The 16,387-nt window shown below is 43.1% G+C and overlaps 1 non-coding gene across 1 annotated transcript; it reads right to left on the bottom strand.

Annotated features, from left to right (window-relative positions):
• Positions 1-4,442: 4,442 nt before the first annotated feature.
• Positions 4,443-4,515, bottom strand: Trnaa-cgc (transfer RNA alanine (anticodon CGC)). The gene has a single exon. It is a non-coding gene; the product is annotated as a tRNA-Ala (tRNA).
• Positions 4,516-16,387: the final 11,872 nt, after the last annotated feature.

The following is a 16,387-nucleotide window of genomic DNA, read 5'->3' as shown; positions in this document are numbered from 1 at the left end:
GATACGTTGCGCCGTTTATGAGTTATTTAAAATTGAAGTTCGCCAATCAGATCGTCGCGCACGTAAATTCAAGTTTCAGCTAACGAGACAAAGCACTCGTTGGGCAATACCGCCCCTGGCAGGCCGCTTGGGTATGAGCGCGCGACGCCCCGATTGGCTAAATTCTATGCTAAATAACTCGGAAACGGAGCAACGTATCGAATTTCTTTCTTAACATTTATGTCTCAGTACAACCTGCCCTGTAACATCCCTACAAGCATTTCACACATTTTCTGACCACGCTGTATAAATAAGGAACAGGAGTGGCCCCAACACTGATCCCTGGGGCAACCCCAATCAGATCCCACATCACAGCCGTTATCAACACTTTTGCTGCCTGTTGCTAAAGTAAGAGATGAACCAATTGTGAGCTACTCCCCGTATTCCGTAATGGTCCAACTTCTGGAGCAATATTTTGTAATCCAATCAAATGCCTTAATTAAATCAAAAAATACGCCAAGCGTTCGAAACTTTTTGTTTAGCCCATCCAGTACCTCACAGAGAAAAGAGAATATAGCATTTTCAGTTGTTAAACGACTTCTAAAGCCGAACTGTACATTTGACAGCAAATCGTATGATATAAAATGATCAATTATCCTTACGTACAAAGCCTTTTCAATAATATTAGCAAACACTGATGGCATGGAAATAGGTCTAAAATTATCTACATTGTCCCTTTCTCCCTTTTTATAAAGCGGCTTTACTACTGAGTACTTTAATCGCTCAGGAAATTGACCATTCCTAAAGGAAAAATTAGAAATATGGCTAATTACAGGGCTAACATGTGCAGCACAGTACTTTAATATTCTGCTAGACACTCCATCATAACCATGAGAGTCCTTAGTCTTCAGTGATTTAATTATTGACTCAATCTCCCTCTTGTCTGTATCACAGAGGAGTATTTCAGACATCAATCTCGGAAAGGCATTTGCAAGGAAATTATATGATTTCCTGTAGAAACTAAATTTTTATTTAATTCACCAGCAATGTTCAGAAAATGATTGTTAAATACTGTACGTATATCTGATTGTTCAGTAACAGAAATATTTTTACTGCGAACTGACTTTATATCGTCGACCTTGTGCTGCTGACCAGACACTTCCTTCACAACTGACCATATGGTTTTAATTTTATCCTGTGAATTAGCTATATTATTTGCATACCACATACTCTTTGCCTTCCTAATAACATTTTAAGCAATTTACAATACTGTTTGTAATGGGCTACTGTAGCTTGATTGTGACTATTTCTAACATTTTGATATAAATGTTGGCATCTGGTCACAGTGCCTGGAAATAATGTTAAGTTCGTGAGATTACCCGAAAATAATTATGAGGTGTGTGGATATGTCATTTAACCAATGCCACTCTATTTTTTTTCTGAATTTCCATATTAACCGCATTTTAGGTAATTTTGGTCACATACCAGCACCTAGTCCACATAAACAAGGTACCAGTGTCATCCGATTGCATTTATCAATCGTGCTGATGTCTCACTCAGGGGTAACTTTCGCAGTAGGGCATACGGACACAGACAAGAACCTGAAAGTAACTGACTTTGACGAATTCGTTAACCAGTTTCAGATATTTTCAGTGCAACAGTAAATAAGTACGAAGACATTATCAAACCATCGTCTACGCAGCAACAAAAATGTCTGAAGTATATAATAGCCTGATTCAGTTCGTGCACGAAAGACGAAGAAATGAAATGCTTACAGCCAGTTATTAAAATACGGACACCCGGGCGCGATAGTTCGTAACGTGTATACAATCAATCCGTCGACACCGCTCTATATCCGATCTAACATATCGTACCGCGTGTAGGAGTCCTAACTGCATAAAATGAGAAACAATGAAATTGCTTTGTTGGTAGTCTAGTCAGAAGATCTGAAACTACTGATGCTGAATGACATTCAGTTGGTACGAGACCTTACGAAACGATGGTATCGGCTACCTGTTGCAACAGCTCATTACATATGGCCGCTTGTGTCCGACCGCTTGCGCTGTTGGCGCCCCTTTACGACGGCGCCTCGTGATCCCATGGCCATTGTTCCGTCCACATGAAGCGATGAGGGGCGGAGGGGGGGGGGGCAGAGGGGTTGGTTCAATGCACGCCGCAGCGTCTCGTGCCTTTTGTTTCTCTGTGACGGCGGTCGCTACAATAGGCTAACGGCACCTACCGGCAGATTGTTTCACCGGCATTCGTCACAAACTGAACAGTGTAGTTCCTTAGCTTACAGTTCTGCAACTAGCGCAAAATGCAGATGAACGAAACTGACCGGTTAAATCATCGCCACCATTTAAAGTTTAATACTGTATGAATGAATCGAAATTGTTCATATTGGTGTCACCCTGGCATTTAACAAAGCTGAACACAACTCTTTATGGTCCAGTCACTTTAATGTGACCACCACCTAAGTTTGACGTCAATGTGCAATAACCACCAACAGACAGTCGGTGGCCACACTAGCAGTGGAGGGTATAATTAAGTGTGTCTAGCGCCGATTTGTAAGGGCGAACAGACCGTTGAGCAGCTGAACGCCCACATGAATGAATGAGCGTTTGGTGTCATTGGCCGGAGGGCCACTTACGGGGCAGGTCCGACCGCCTTGGTGCAGGTCTAATTACATTCGACACCATACTGGGCGACCTGCGCGCCGTATGGGAATGAAATGATGATGAAGACAACACAACACCCAGTCCCTGAGCGGATACAATCCCCGACCCAGCCTGGAACCGAACCCAGGCCCGTAGGATGGCAGTCCGTCACGCTGACCACTCAGCTATCGGTACGCCCAGATGAATCAACGACTACCACCGCTGCCTCCTTAAGGACCGTTCAGTGAACGTTGCCACTTTTGTGGGTCTCCGCAACAGGCGCCTGACATGGTGACTGCTGTTCGTCGGCGACGAAGGCTGGAATTTGAGCGCCAATACTACAAGTGGATGTCCACTGATTCATGACTGTTGACCTTTCCACACGAATCACTTTTATGCTCCACTGGATAGAAAGCAAATACCCTGCAACAACCATGAGAAGGGTCCAGGTCGGAGGCGTTCGCTAAGTGATCTCGTCATTCTGGAAGGCACAGTAGATCAACACAAGCATGCATCTACCCTTGGGGACCACGTCCACCCCTACAAGCAATTGGTTTTTCCTTGGCAAAATGGCATCTACACCAGCCGCACAATGCAATGTGCCACACAGCTCGCAGTGTTTGTGCGTGATCACGGTTTGAGGGGCACCAAGGTGAGTTTACTCTTCTTCCCTGGCCACCAAACTCCCTGGATTTAAACCCAATCCAGAATTTGTGGGATCTCGTCCCTCGGGCTGTTTGCGCCATTGATCCTCAACTGAGAAACTTAAAGCACAACTGTCCACGGCACTGGAGTCGGTAAGCCCCTACATCCCTGTCTGTACTTTCCGGAACCTTACTGACTGTTTCCGCACGTCTCCCAGTGTTATGCACTTCAAAAGGCGGTTATTCAGGCTTTTGACAGGTCGTCACATTAAAGAGATTTGACATTGTAATAGCTATTTATCAAGAAGAAGTGATACCTGTTCTTAAGTTTGCTGTCGACATAGCCTTTCTGGGCTGAAGAACCTGTAAGGTTGCTGCATTTTTGTTACCACGTACAAGCTTCTCAAACATCCGTACTTTTGCGTGGTTAAGCCAATATTAGAGACAAAACTATGATAATAAAACAGGGTCGCACAAGCAATAGTCCTTCCTAAGTATTAAGAACAACTGAACTGGAACATTAGTTGAATAATTAATATAATGGGAAATATTAATTTCATTTAAATTAAATGAGACAATTGATGAGCGTAACCGAGATGCCAATGGCTTGAAATATCACTCATTCCTCTTTAGTTGAATATGGTGGTCTCATGAATTTATTTGGTTACAATCCTTCTCAGGGAACATATAAGAGTAGCACAAAATCACAATTTTTAAAAACTGGAAAGGCACATAAGCACCTGTAAATGAGAGAAGAGGGCACAGGAAATTAACTTTCACGAATATGATTTATTCATTGAAGAACACATTAAAACGGTGGGAGTGGGGGCAGGGGTGTGGTGGGAATTCAGTTAACGTTCTACCTGGAGCCTGAACACTAAAGCATTAAGATGATAGAATAACATAAAGCACTTCGTACTGTAACTTGGATGAGAGAGTGAGAGGCTAAAGTGCGGGAAATATTTACTCATACACTCACACGATAGAAAATGGTGGTGGTGGTTAGTGTTTAACGTCCCGTCGACAACGAGGTCATTAGAGACGGAGCGCAAGCTCGGGTCAGGGAAGGATTGGGAAGGAAACCGGCCGTGCCCTTTCAAAGGAACCATCCCGGCATTTGCCTGAAACGATTTAGGGAAATCACGGAAAACCTACATCAGGATGGCGGGAGACGGGATTGAACCGTCGTCCTCCCGAATGCGAGTCCAGTGTGCTAACCACTGCGCCACCTCGCTCGGTTTTCACACGATAGAAAAGATCAAGACAAAATTACCATATCTAATTTCATGAACGAACCTGCAGAGATGTCTAACCCGTTTATAGTAGTTCACAAAAATAACATTAAAGCGTAATGAATCGCGCCCGACAACGGAAAGACGATCTCTTTATGTGGCAAGTTACCATACACATTGAAACAAATTTAAAAACAAAATAGAAACAACAAGAATACCTAGAAGTTGACTAAAATCATGACAAGATTAAATGATGGCGAGCCACACGTGAGAGAACTAACTTTGCAAAAGTGAATACTAAGAACGATTTCACGGTACACGTGGCTCGGCACTGCTCTCGCAATTCGCATCAAACACTCAAATCTGGAAGTTCAAATGATCTACCGGCACAATTTAAATTTAAACCGAATCAAGAAACATGATTGAAAACTACAAACAGCACATGTGGCTCGTCAACGAACATGAAGTTCAGATACGAGTATGGATCAGATCAGAAGTCATACAGAAAAATACGGAGAATCAGAAAAATAAAAGCACATATCCATGTAGAGCCAGTCATACCACATTCACAGGATATTTTGAGTTACTGGCGCACATTAAACAACCCTATTGGTGATTATTCCATCCTGCTGTTCCAAAGGAACAAGGGACGTTTCGCTCACTGATAAACTCCGAAAGAAACATATTCCACTCCAAAACTTAAAAACGAACTGAAAAATAAACACGGCTCTTCAGCTAACTTGAAGTGACTTAATAATTTTCAACAACTCCCTTAGTAACTATAGACGCGCTTAACACCATATTCTATCTCGGCAGAAGGCTAGAAGGCCTACTTACCTTTGGCCATACTCACCGGTGACCAGACGAAGAGTGCCGTTCTGAACATAGCTCCCAGCTACCCCGGATTACGTATGGAACTGACCAGAGGGGCAGTTTCCGCCGCGAACCTAATACTAAGCAATCCCCATGCATAAAGGGTAGACCTCTCTGTGCAGGTAACAGTGGCTCTAGGTTGATCATCCTGTATACAAAGCAGAGGACAAGCAACTTCTCTTCTGCTCCGAGCAGATGACATTACAAGCAACTACTAATACCCAACAAACCCCGGAATATACATAAAAATACAAGGTGTATCAAAGGTAATCATCCGATTTTCTAAAAAAAACCATAACTGTTATGTTATGTAAGGTATGTGCGTGAACAACGTAGTGTTGAAAAGAGCAAACTCTCGAGTTTCACACAGTTCCCGCTAGGTAGCAGGAGTGTGTGCCCACCTAAGCTCTAGTAAAATGGTGTCGGGACAACAGAAAGGGTTTTGGGCTCTACGTTTTGCGCAGTGAGGATCAGTAATAACAGTTCAGGGTGACTTTCGTACTAGGTATAGTATGGATTCTCCTATAGCACAGAGCATTAGACTATGGCATGAACAGTTCAGAGAAACAGGTTGTTTATGTAAAGGCTAATCGCCGGGCCGTCCCCGAGTGTCTGACACAGATGTCGAACGAAGTCGTTCAAATGGCTCTGAGCACTATGGGACTCAACTGCTGTGGTCATTAGTCCCCTAGAACTTAGAACTACTTAAACCTAACTAACCTAAGGACATCACACACATCCATGCTCGAGGCAGGATTCGAACCTGCGACCGTAGCAGAGATGTCGAACGCATGCGACATAGTTTTACAAGAAGTCCGCAGAAATCCGTTAGCCGTGCAGCTCGACAGCTCAACATCCCCCAAATTCCGTCTGGGGTGTGCTGCGTCGACGTTTACACACGAAACCATAGAAAGTTCAGCTACTGCAAGCTCTTTGTGAAGGTGACAAACAACAACGTGTGGAGTTCTGTAATTTCGTTCTGGGCAAGATGGAGGATAACAGTTTTCTTCTACACTCATTGTTTAGTGACGAGACAACATTCAATTTAAATGGGAAGGTGAATATGGGGTACGGGACAACCACATGAAGTTGTACAACATGAGACGAACTCTTCAAAATTTAATGTGGTTTGTGCCGTTTCATGAGAAAAGGTGTATGGTCCATTTTTCTTTGCCGAGAACACTGTAACAGGAAGTACATATCTTGCTTGAGAACTTTCTTTTCACCCAGTTGGAGACTGAGTCGAACGACTTCATTTACCAACAGGATATGGCAACTTCACGCTGGCATCTGGAAGTGCGGAAATTTTTAAATCAAAGGTTTACTGAACTATGGATCGGTCGTACTGAACCAAATGATTCAGCCTTACATCACTGGCCTCCAAGGTCACTGGACCTGACTGTATGTGATTATTTACTGTGGGGATTTATAAAAGACTCTATTTATGTGCCTCCGTTACCAGCAACAATGAATGAACTGACACATCGGATAACAGCAGCTGTGGAATCTGTAACTCAAGACATGCTCGTTGCAGTGTGGGAACAATTTGAATGCCGCATTGACACATGCCGTCCATCTCAAGGGGGGCATGTTGAAAAAAACTTTTTGAGTTTCCCATTCATAAAAAAGCAAAATTCATTGTATATGTTTATTAGTTTCAAAAACATAGACGTGCCAAATCGGATGATTCTTTTTGATACACTGGGTACTCATCCGTTCACATACAGTAAAATAAAAAAAAAAGGACATGACAGGCAGATGTTTGGAATGGGGTTTGAAGATAAAATGTGGAGCATAATCAGTTGAAATTCTGATCCAAACACACACAAGTTGCTTGTATTCGTGTCGTGTAGGCACAAAATTTGTGTAATATGTACTGCTCAGTCCTCCTGGGGTAGCAGAAGAACTAAACAGCTAACCTGCTTGTGCGAAAGTAGGAGACACAAGGTCACAGTAGGCAACAGGATTATGGAGCGGCTCTACTGAGACGTTTGAAACGAAAGACTTGAAAGGCTTACTCTAAGGCGTGCACCGAGCGAAGTGGCGCAGTGGTTAGCACACTGGACTCGCATTCGGGAGGACGACGGTTCAATCCCGTCTCCCGCCATCCTGATGTAGGTTTTCCGTGATTTCCCTAAATCGTTTCAGGCAAATGCCGGGATGGTTCCTTTGAAAGGGCACGGCCGGTTTCCTTCCCAATCCTTCCCTGACCCGAGCTTGCGCTCCGTCTCTAATGACCTCGTTGTCGACGGGACGTTAAACACTAACCACCACCACCACAAATCTAAGGCGTGCGGCTCAACGCTTGGCCAGTCTCGGCTTAGCGCGACGTTACATTCAGTGTTGCGCCTTGGCATTTTTCGCTCAGTCCAACTCTTTTCAGTTCAGCAGAATGGTGGTGTCTACGGCGTTAACCCTTCGCTATTTGTTCGTGGTATGAAGGACAGTCACAGATCTAGTGGCTGTCCGCAGAACAAGACACAGACTAGTGCCTGTCATAAGCCTGATACAGATAGAATAGAGGGATGAGAAATCTCAGTCTATAATATCATGAGATTGCATAAACGACAGGTACTGCAAATCTGCTATGAAATGATATTGCCATGAAGAAAGAATTTAAAGATTTTTTGTTGGCAGGTAAAGAGTAAAAAATTAGAATCTTCGACAGATGGGATTCATTGTTTAGTGCATCAAGAAGCACTTTGCGCTAAATTTGCATGCATGCAGCACATGAAGAAATTGGTGGTATGAATACTAAAATTTCTGAACTTGCACGCAAATTTGCATGCGTTATTCCTCTATGAGTTACAACAGTCTTTCATGCAATCAATCGAAGAGTGTGACGACTTTATATATTACTACAAAATACGTTGGTTAAGTTAAGTGGCATGTCTGGAGCGATTTTTTGACTTGAAACTGGCTATTATTGAATTTATGGGGCAAAAAGAAATGCAGAAACGAAAATAAGAGCATCCGGAATGGATTGTATGCCTCACATTTTAAGTGGATTTGACTGCACACCGCTCACAGGAGGATACTGAAAGGTGAGAAAGAACTCCTTCCTGATTTGATGGGGGAGCATTAAAAAAGAAAGAAGGGACACATTCTGATAAACACAGTCCAGTTGCCTAAGCTCGCTACGATTAAAGACAATGCGAGGTTTGAAGGATTCGTTGTGGCCTTAAAAAATTACGAAGATAGTTTCCTAAACGTTTTAAGAAGACTACCAATCTTACATATATTTCTGAGCTGTTCTCGAGACCGTTTGCTGTTTCAGTTGAAAGCACCCCTGTGCATGTGCAGATGTAAGTGATTTATCTGCAGTGCAGTTCCATTTTAATGACACATCGTTTTACATTAAAACTGTGCATGACATCAACGTAGCTTTCTTCAGGTAGAATTTCCACGTTGCCATAGTGAGATTGGGAAAGTGCTACAATATTTCGATAGACATATGTCTGTAAAAGACCTTTTCTCGATTATGAACCCAAAAAGGTCTCGATTACGTAGCAACATGAGTTCGACAATCTGTGAAATAGATTGCGTCTGTCCTTATGCCGACAGTTTGCACCAGATAAAAGTTATATTGCGACTTCAGCGCTCCAAAAATAAGTAAACAATACAGACAATTCATTTTGTTTGTGGCCTATGTTGTTGCGAAATGTGAAACATAAAACTAAGTTTTACACACTGAGATAAATGTGAATATTTTTTAACGAAAACCGTCTAGATCATTATTAATTTTTTTTTCTTATGTAGTATGCCGTTTCGGCTACCGTCATCAGATATCAGTAGTTAAGATTAAAGGTAAATAAAGAGCGACAGACTTTTGCTGAACAACATAGTACAAAAGTTGAAAAAATGAAAAGTTATAAAATATTTTTAGTAATACAGTCACCCCGCCTGTTGTTGACAGGGCCACTGCTCGCTTCATATCTGTTGGACCTGTCTCGTGGACAAGTTGCTGCTTCTTCCACAGGATGGAGCTGCTTTCCGAGATATTCTAATTTTAGAATCTGATTGTTTTACTTTTCATAATTTCTTTCACGTGTACACATTTTTAATGTAGTGTTTCGCTATGTTTTAGCTCATAGGGCACATACCTTTATTTGTCAGAAACACTTAATTGTAACGACTAGCTATATTTTTATAATTACACATAGCTATAATTCATGTAACTGTTGTATAAATACGAGTATTACTGGGTAGCATTCAATCAATACCTTTTCTTAAACTAACAAACTTTACGTTGGGTAACAGGCGCCATCTGTAGAGAGCTACTCTAATGACTATGCAACTATATATTCTCTTAAATTGTGTTTCATAATTTGACCATAAATGTCTATATTTTAAAAGCTACCTGTCTTTTTACGAGTATGAAGAGAGAAATTTTTGAATCATGTGTTAGTTGACTCCACGATTAGGTGTAGGTTTTAATACTGGCATTGAACTTTGTTCTGCAGGTTCTAGGCTTTTTCGTCAGTATATGTTTGCAGATATTTTTTAATTTTTTCAACTTTAATTTTTTTGTACCTTGTTGTTGTACGTCAAAAGGCTGTCACTTTCTATGTTCCTCTAATCTTAATCGCAGATATCTGATGATGACAGCAGTCGAAAAGGCGTAATGAATGAAGAAAAAAATTAATAGCCATCTACACGGTCTTAGTCACAAAATATGTAAGAAACAAGTTCTCTCTATAGAAGTATGTCAACCACGCACTCGAATACACGTAACAAGTAAAATGTCAAAACGCAGGAAGAGCGAGACAACGAAAGATGTGACTGTTGTTCTGCTTTGACCTGAGGAGGAAGAGGAGGTGTATTCTGATAAAAATGATTATGAAACTTATCACGTGAGTGCGAATGACCATAATACTGAATCAGTACAAGAGTGTAGTGAAAATAGATTGCAGTTCGTCTGAATCGAGCGACAAGGATGCACCCAATTCATCTAAATTTTATTGCGGAAAGGATCGTGCAACAAGATGGGACACAAAAGTTTCTCTATAAAATATGTATATTTCAAAAAGTAACGTCATTACTCATCTTCCTGGAACCAAAGGTAGTTCTCGTTCGGTCAACTTACCAACAGTACTGCTGAATTTGTATCTTGACGTATACAATGAAAACGATCGTTCAGAATTTACTAGAGACAGAGATGCAAGATCGACAGACAGCACGGAAACAAGACCTTTCATCGATGTCCTATACGTCATTGATGCGATGCATTGTCCAAGGAAGAATTTCAAATTCTTAGTTGTGGGGCAACTGCAAAAGCAACGGACTGGTTTGTTGTTTTCTTAGTACGAGTGAGAAGAGATTTCGTTTTCTGTGCTGATGTCTGCGTTTTGATATTGTAAATACGTTTAATTATCGACGAGTGAACGACAAAGTAGCTCCAGTCACGGAAGTAGCTGAACTTACGGTTCTGTAGTTTAGAGATAGTTTCTCTCCAACTGAGTGTGTGACAATCGACGAGCAGCTTAGAATTAAAAGTATTTGCTCTTTCTGACGCTAAGAAAGGCCGTAGCAGCGGTCGCAAACTGCGGCCCGAGGGCCGAATGCTGCCCCTATGAAATATTCATGCTAGCCGCAGTTCTCAGCGGTATCTTACAGGCCGCGTGGGGTAGACGCGCGCTCTGAGACGCCTCGTCACGGTCCACGTGGCTTCCCCCGTTGGAGGTTCGAGTCCTCCCTCTGGCATGGATGTGTGTGTTGCCCTTAGCGTAAGTTAGTTTAAGTTAGATTAAGTAGTGCGTAAGCTTAAGGACCGATGACCTCTGCGGTTTGGTCCCATAAGACCTTACCACAAACTTCCAAATTTCCGTACCTTATAATAATATGCTTCTAGCAGCTAACAGCCGAATCCAGTGACGTCAACTAACGCTTAGAAGTTACCACGAGCGAAGTTTTCCTGTTCACTGTTTGTAACAAAAAAAAATACTTACACACTGTGACGTCCCTTCCCTCCTTCTTCACTCGCTGGGAGGAGACGCGACCCGTAACGATGTCCGTCCCCGTCTGTATGACGTGGAACAGCACCTGTAACTCTCGTAAGAACACAAGTCCTCGCGTGGTTTAGAAATATTCTGTTATCTGTCTGCAACAGTCTTCTCAGCTTGTACGAACTGGTAAACTGCAATCGTTTTTTTTATTTTTATGCCCGGTTAGTTCCGTGATGAAATAAAATCTTGATCTCGATTTCATCATCACGGTCGATTTTCACATCATATATAGCGAGGGTAAAATTTTGCTGTCTACTATTCCGTTGCTATGCCGTTGCTACGTCAAGCTTTAACAACGACCCGACGTTACTCCAGAGATAACTTATGTTGGAGTAAATGTTTTTTTAATACTCCGTAATACTGGTTTAAACTAATCACTATTCACTGTCTATTATTCATGTACTCACTTAGTCACTTAAACTGTTTAAAGAGTCAATCAACTTGCACTAATACACATTGTACTGTCCGTTCAATGAGTTAGGCGACACGTAAGATTTATCTTTTGACTCAGATTTTAATGTTCTTTCTATAATTAATTACCTGCCCCTACAACACATGCACACCGATATGTTATTCAAGATTAACTTCAGTTCAGTAAACGTGACGCTGACGACAACTTTCGACTAATCGGCGTACTTGTCTTTCTTCGTGTCCTACTCAAGACTACGAACTGTTTTTCTGTCCTTGATCCATTGGTCTCAAGGTTTGTTTATCAGTACGAAGGCTAAGTCCGAGAAACCAATATCACTCAATTGAAGTCTAACACTCGTGTTACTATACCGTCGAGTTGAGAACGGTAAAGATTAACTTTCATCATTCGAATGACGGAGCAATAGTTCAGTCTCTACCTCACGAATTATCAAACTTCCAAAACAGAAACAATATAATAGCGTCTGCGTCCAGACAACTACCGCAAAAGTTCTCTAGAGCGACTCAAGAGCATCTAACTAACTGAAAATTTCCATATCCGAGTTGCATTGTAGTCGCATTGAATTTCCTTTTCGATGCGGCTACAGCTCTCTTCCACGGTAAATGTTACCTTTGACTAAAGTACTTTCTTGGATTTAACCTTCCTACATATGATTTTGAATTTATTATATAGATGTTTGATAAAGACTCTATGATAATCCTCTCATATCCCCTTTTTGTACGCTATTCTCAGTATTTGAATGATATAGGTGTTAATCAAAATATTACCAGTGTAGATTTTAACGTCAATAGTTGCCGTCACTGTCAAGATGACTCACTTCCCTATTTTAAGTTTCCACAGAGTTTCTTAATTGGGGTTTTCTGTCCTTGGAGCGTTACAACACACAGTAATAATTTTAGAAATGCTGAATTTTAATTAACGTTGGTGAACTCGGCTCTGAGCAAAGTAAAGTTGGTCGCTTACCTCAGGGGTAGAGAAGTAAATAGTGCGGTCACTGGGAAGTTGCAGAATGTTGATGGGGGAATGCTTTATTCTTTTGTCTTCCAGCACTGACAACTCAAGGACGTGCGCAACTCCTATCGATTGGCTACAGTGGTATAAATTTTGATACGGAAGGGACATAGATTCGTAGATGCGCATTAAAGACACGGTAAACTTCAAATGCTATACATATTTGCAGAGAAAAATATTAAATTAAATTAAGGGTGTTGTAATATAATACAATGAGTACAAGAAAAGTTAGATTCAAAGCTTTTAGTAAACCTTTGTGATATTGCATAATACATTTAAATATAATAACAGATACTGTGCCGGCCGGTGTGGTCGAGCAGTTCTAGACGCTTCAGTCTGGAACCGCGCGACCGCTACGGTCGCTGGTTCGAATCCTGCCTCGGGCATGGATGTGTGTGATGTCCTTAGGTTTAAATAGTTCTAAGTTCTAGGGGACTGATGACCTCAGATGTTAAGTCCCATAGTGCTCAGAGCCATTTGAACAAATACTGTTATTGATCAATTAATCATCTGCCCACACAGGCAACACAGCAACACCTCGTCAGGCAGTTACAGAGATACCACCTTGCGGTCTATGAGGGAGGCAGCACTCTGAAACAGAGGACAATCGGCACGAAGTGTTCTGAATGTTGCCAGCGTTTAATCACCAGTACCTGGGGACCGGCGATCAGTATATCGCCCTCCTGCTATAGATAGTCTATTGAATGTAATAACATACTAATTTATATGGGTTACTAATAAATAATAAGATCTGTACATATGTAGTTCGAGATGCCGACCCACAATATCAGTATTTTCTCTTGAGCAAAAACGTTTGACGAGCACTAGACCAAACAATTAATGTACACTGAAGAGCCAAAGAAACTGGTACACATGCCTAATATGGTGTAGGGCCCCCGCAAACACGGAGAAGTGCCGCAACATGAAGTGCCATGGGCTCGACTTTTGTCTTAAGTAGCTAGAGGCAACAGACACCATGAATTCTGCAGGGCTGTCCATAAATGCGTAAGAGTACGAGGGTGGACGTCTCTTCTGAACAGTACGTTGCAAGGCATCCCAGATATACCCAACAGTGTTCATGTCTGGGAAATCTGGCGGCAAGCGGAAGCGTTTTAATGTCAGAAGAGTGTTCCTGGAGCCACTCTGTAGCGATCCTGGACGTGTAGGATGTCGCATTGACTGCTGGAATTTCCCAAGTCCGTCTTAATAGACAATCGAATGGATGCAGGTGATCAGACAGGATGCTTACGTAGGTGTCATCTATCAGAGTCGTGTGTAGACGTATCAGCGGTCCCATATCACTCCAAATGCACATGCCCCACACCATCACCGACCCTCCACCAGCTTGAACAGTCCCCTACCGACATGCAAGATTCATAGATTCATGAGGTTGTCTCCATATCCGTACACGCCCATCCGCTCGATACAATTTGAAACGAGACTCGTCCGACCAGGCAACATGTTTCCAGTCATTAACAGTTCAATGTCGGTGTTGACGGGCCCAGGCGAGGCGTATAGGTTTGTGTCGTGCAGTCATCAAGGGTACAAGAGTGGGCCTTTGGCTCCGAAAGCCCATATCGATGGAAATGGAAATGAGCGTTTGACGTCATTGGCAGGGAGGCCCCTTACGGGGCAGGTCCGGCCGCCTTGGTGCGGGTCTTATTACATTCAACGCCACATTAGGCGACCTGAGCGCCAGATGGGGATGAAATGATGATGAAGACAACACAGCATCCAGTCCGTGAGCGGAGAAAATCCCCGACCCAACCGGGAATCGAAACCGGGCGCGTAGGACGGCAATCCGTCACGCTGACCACTCAGCTATGAGGGCGGATATAGATGATATTTCGTTCAATGGTTCTCACGCTGAGACTTGTTGATGGCCCAGCACTGAAATCTGCAGCAATCTGCGGAAGGGTTGCACTTGTGTCACGTTGAACGATTCTCTTCAGTCGTCGTTGGTCCCGTCCTTGCTGGATGTTTTTCCGGCCGCAGCGATGTCGGAGATTTGATGTTTTGACGGATTCCTGTTACTCACGGTACACTCTTCAAATGGTAGTACGGGAAATTCCCCACTTCATCGCTACCTCGGAGATGCTGTGTCGCATCGCTCGTGCGCCGACTATAACACCACGCTTAAACTCACTTAAATCTTGATAACCCGCCGTTGTTGCAGCAGTAATCGATCCAACAACTGCGCCAGACACTTGCTGTCGTATATAGGCGTTGACGACCGCAGCGCCGTATTCTGTCTGTTTAAATACCTCTGTATTTGAATACCCATGCCTATACCAGTTTCTTTGGCGTTTCAGTGTATTAACGCAAGGTCAACTACCATTTCGTCATTTACTATTGTATGGGGCACATTACAACATTTAATCAGCCATCGTCAAGAAGCAGTTTTGGGCATTGTGCCACATGACGCTTGAACATTACCTCGAGACTGATCGTGGTATCCAGTTCACATGATATAAGAGCAGTGTCTGGTTAAACATCTGTTGGTAGCAAATGTGATAAGTTACCTCTAGTGGATAGGTGTAAAACCACTCGTGCTCATACGACCACGCCTTCTGGAGCAGTGTCTGGTTTATTCGCTACACGTTTGTTGCTGGCAAATGTTTCCAGTTACCTCAGCGGATAGGTATAAAACCCCTCGTGCTCATACGTTGACGCCTCCAGCGCTCTCGCAGCACCGCCGCAGTAAGACTCCCGCATAATTCAAGGCGGGCCGTGTCCTTGGGAAGGCCGCCCCCCGCCCTTTCCGGGAAGGAGATGCCCGCTGCCTACCTGCGGGTGCGGGGCCTTTGTTTTTGTCGCGCCCACGCGCTCCAGGCACACCCGCATCCTCCTGGGATATGCATCACTAAACAACTTCCTAAGCTTCACCCGTACCGGTAACATGCAGCGTTCACACACTAATGGTACTTTGCGGATTAAAATTGAATAACTTTTAACGCAACGGAAAAAAAATCTGTCTGACATTGTACGTCTATCAAGAAGGTATTCACAGTTTAGCTATACGCCAATCTCTGTCTGAGCTGCGCCATTATATAGGACAAGTGATTAATGACATTTGCTATATATGAGGTGCCATCAAAAAATTTCCGGTTGAGGGCGTTGGTGCAGTGCATATGCAGCAAAGCGCGACTCCGGTGCGGGTATAAGCGCCGACATGCAGGTAAGGCATTAGTGTGGCATTCGTGTCTTTCCGACGTGCGTGCGGCAAATGTGGAAGCGTAACTATGGCGATGTTATTACTTAATGCGACCAAAAAGACCAACGCTTTGTTATTCCTTTGTTGGCTGCCGAAGGCCAAACACCAATAGACAACCATCGGAGCCGGCCGGAGTGGCCGTGCGGTTCTAGGCGCTACAGTCTGGAACCGAGCGACCGCTACGGTCGCAGGTTCGATGTGTGTGATGTCCTTAGGTTAGTTAGGTTTAATTAGTTCTAAGTTCTAGGCGACTGATGACCTCAGAAGTTAAGTCCCATAGTGCTTAGAGCCATTTGAACCAGCCAACCATCGGAGAATGAAAAAGGCTTTCTGACCTTTTTC

This window comes from Schistocerca nitens, chromosome 8, assembly GCF_023898315.1.
Source record: "Schistocerca nitens isolate TAMUIC-IGC-003100 chromosome 8, iqSchNite1.1, whole genome shotgun sequence".
Classification (NCBI taxonomy): Eukaryota; Metazoa; Arthropoda; class Insecta; order Orthoptera; family Acrididae; genus Schistocerca; species Schistocerca nitens.
The sequence above is the reverse complement of the archived record's forward strand: the minus strand, read 5'-3'. Positions and strand labels throughout refer to the sequence as shown.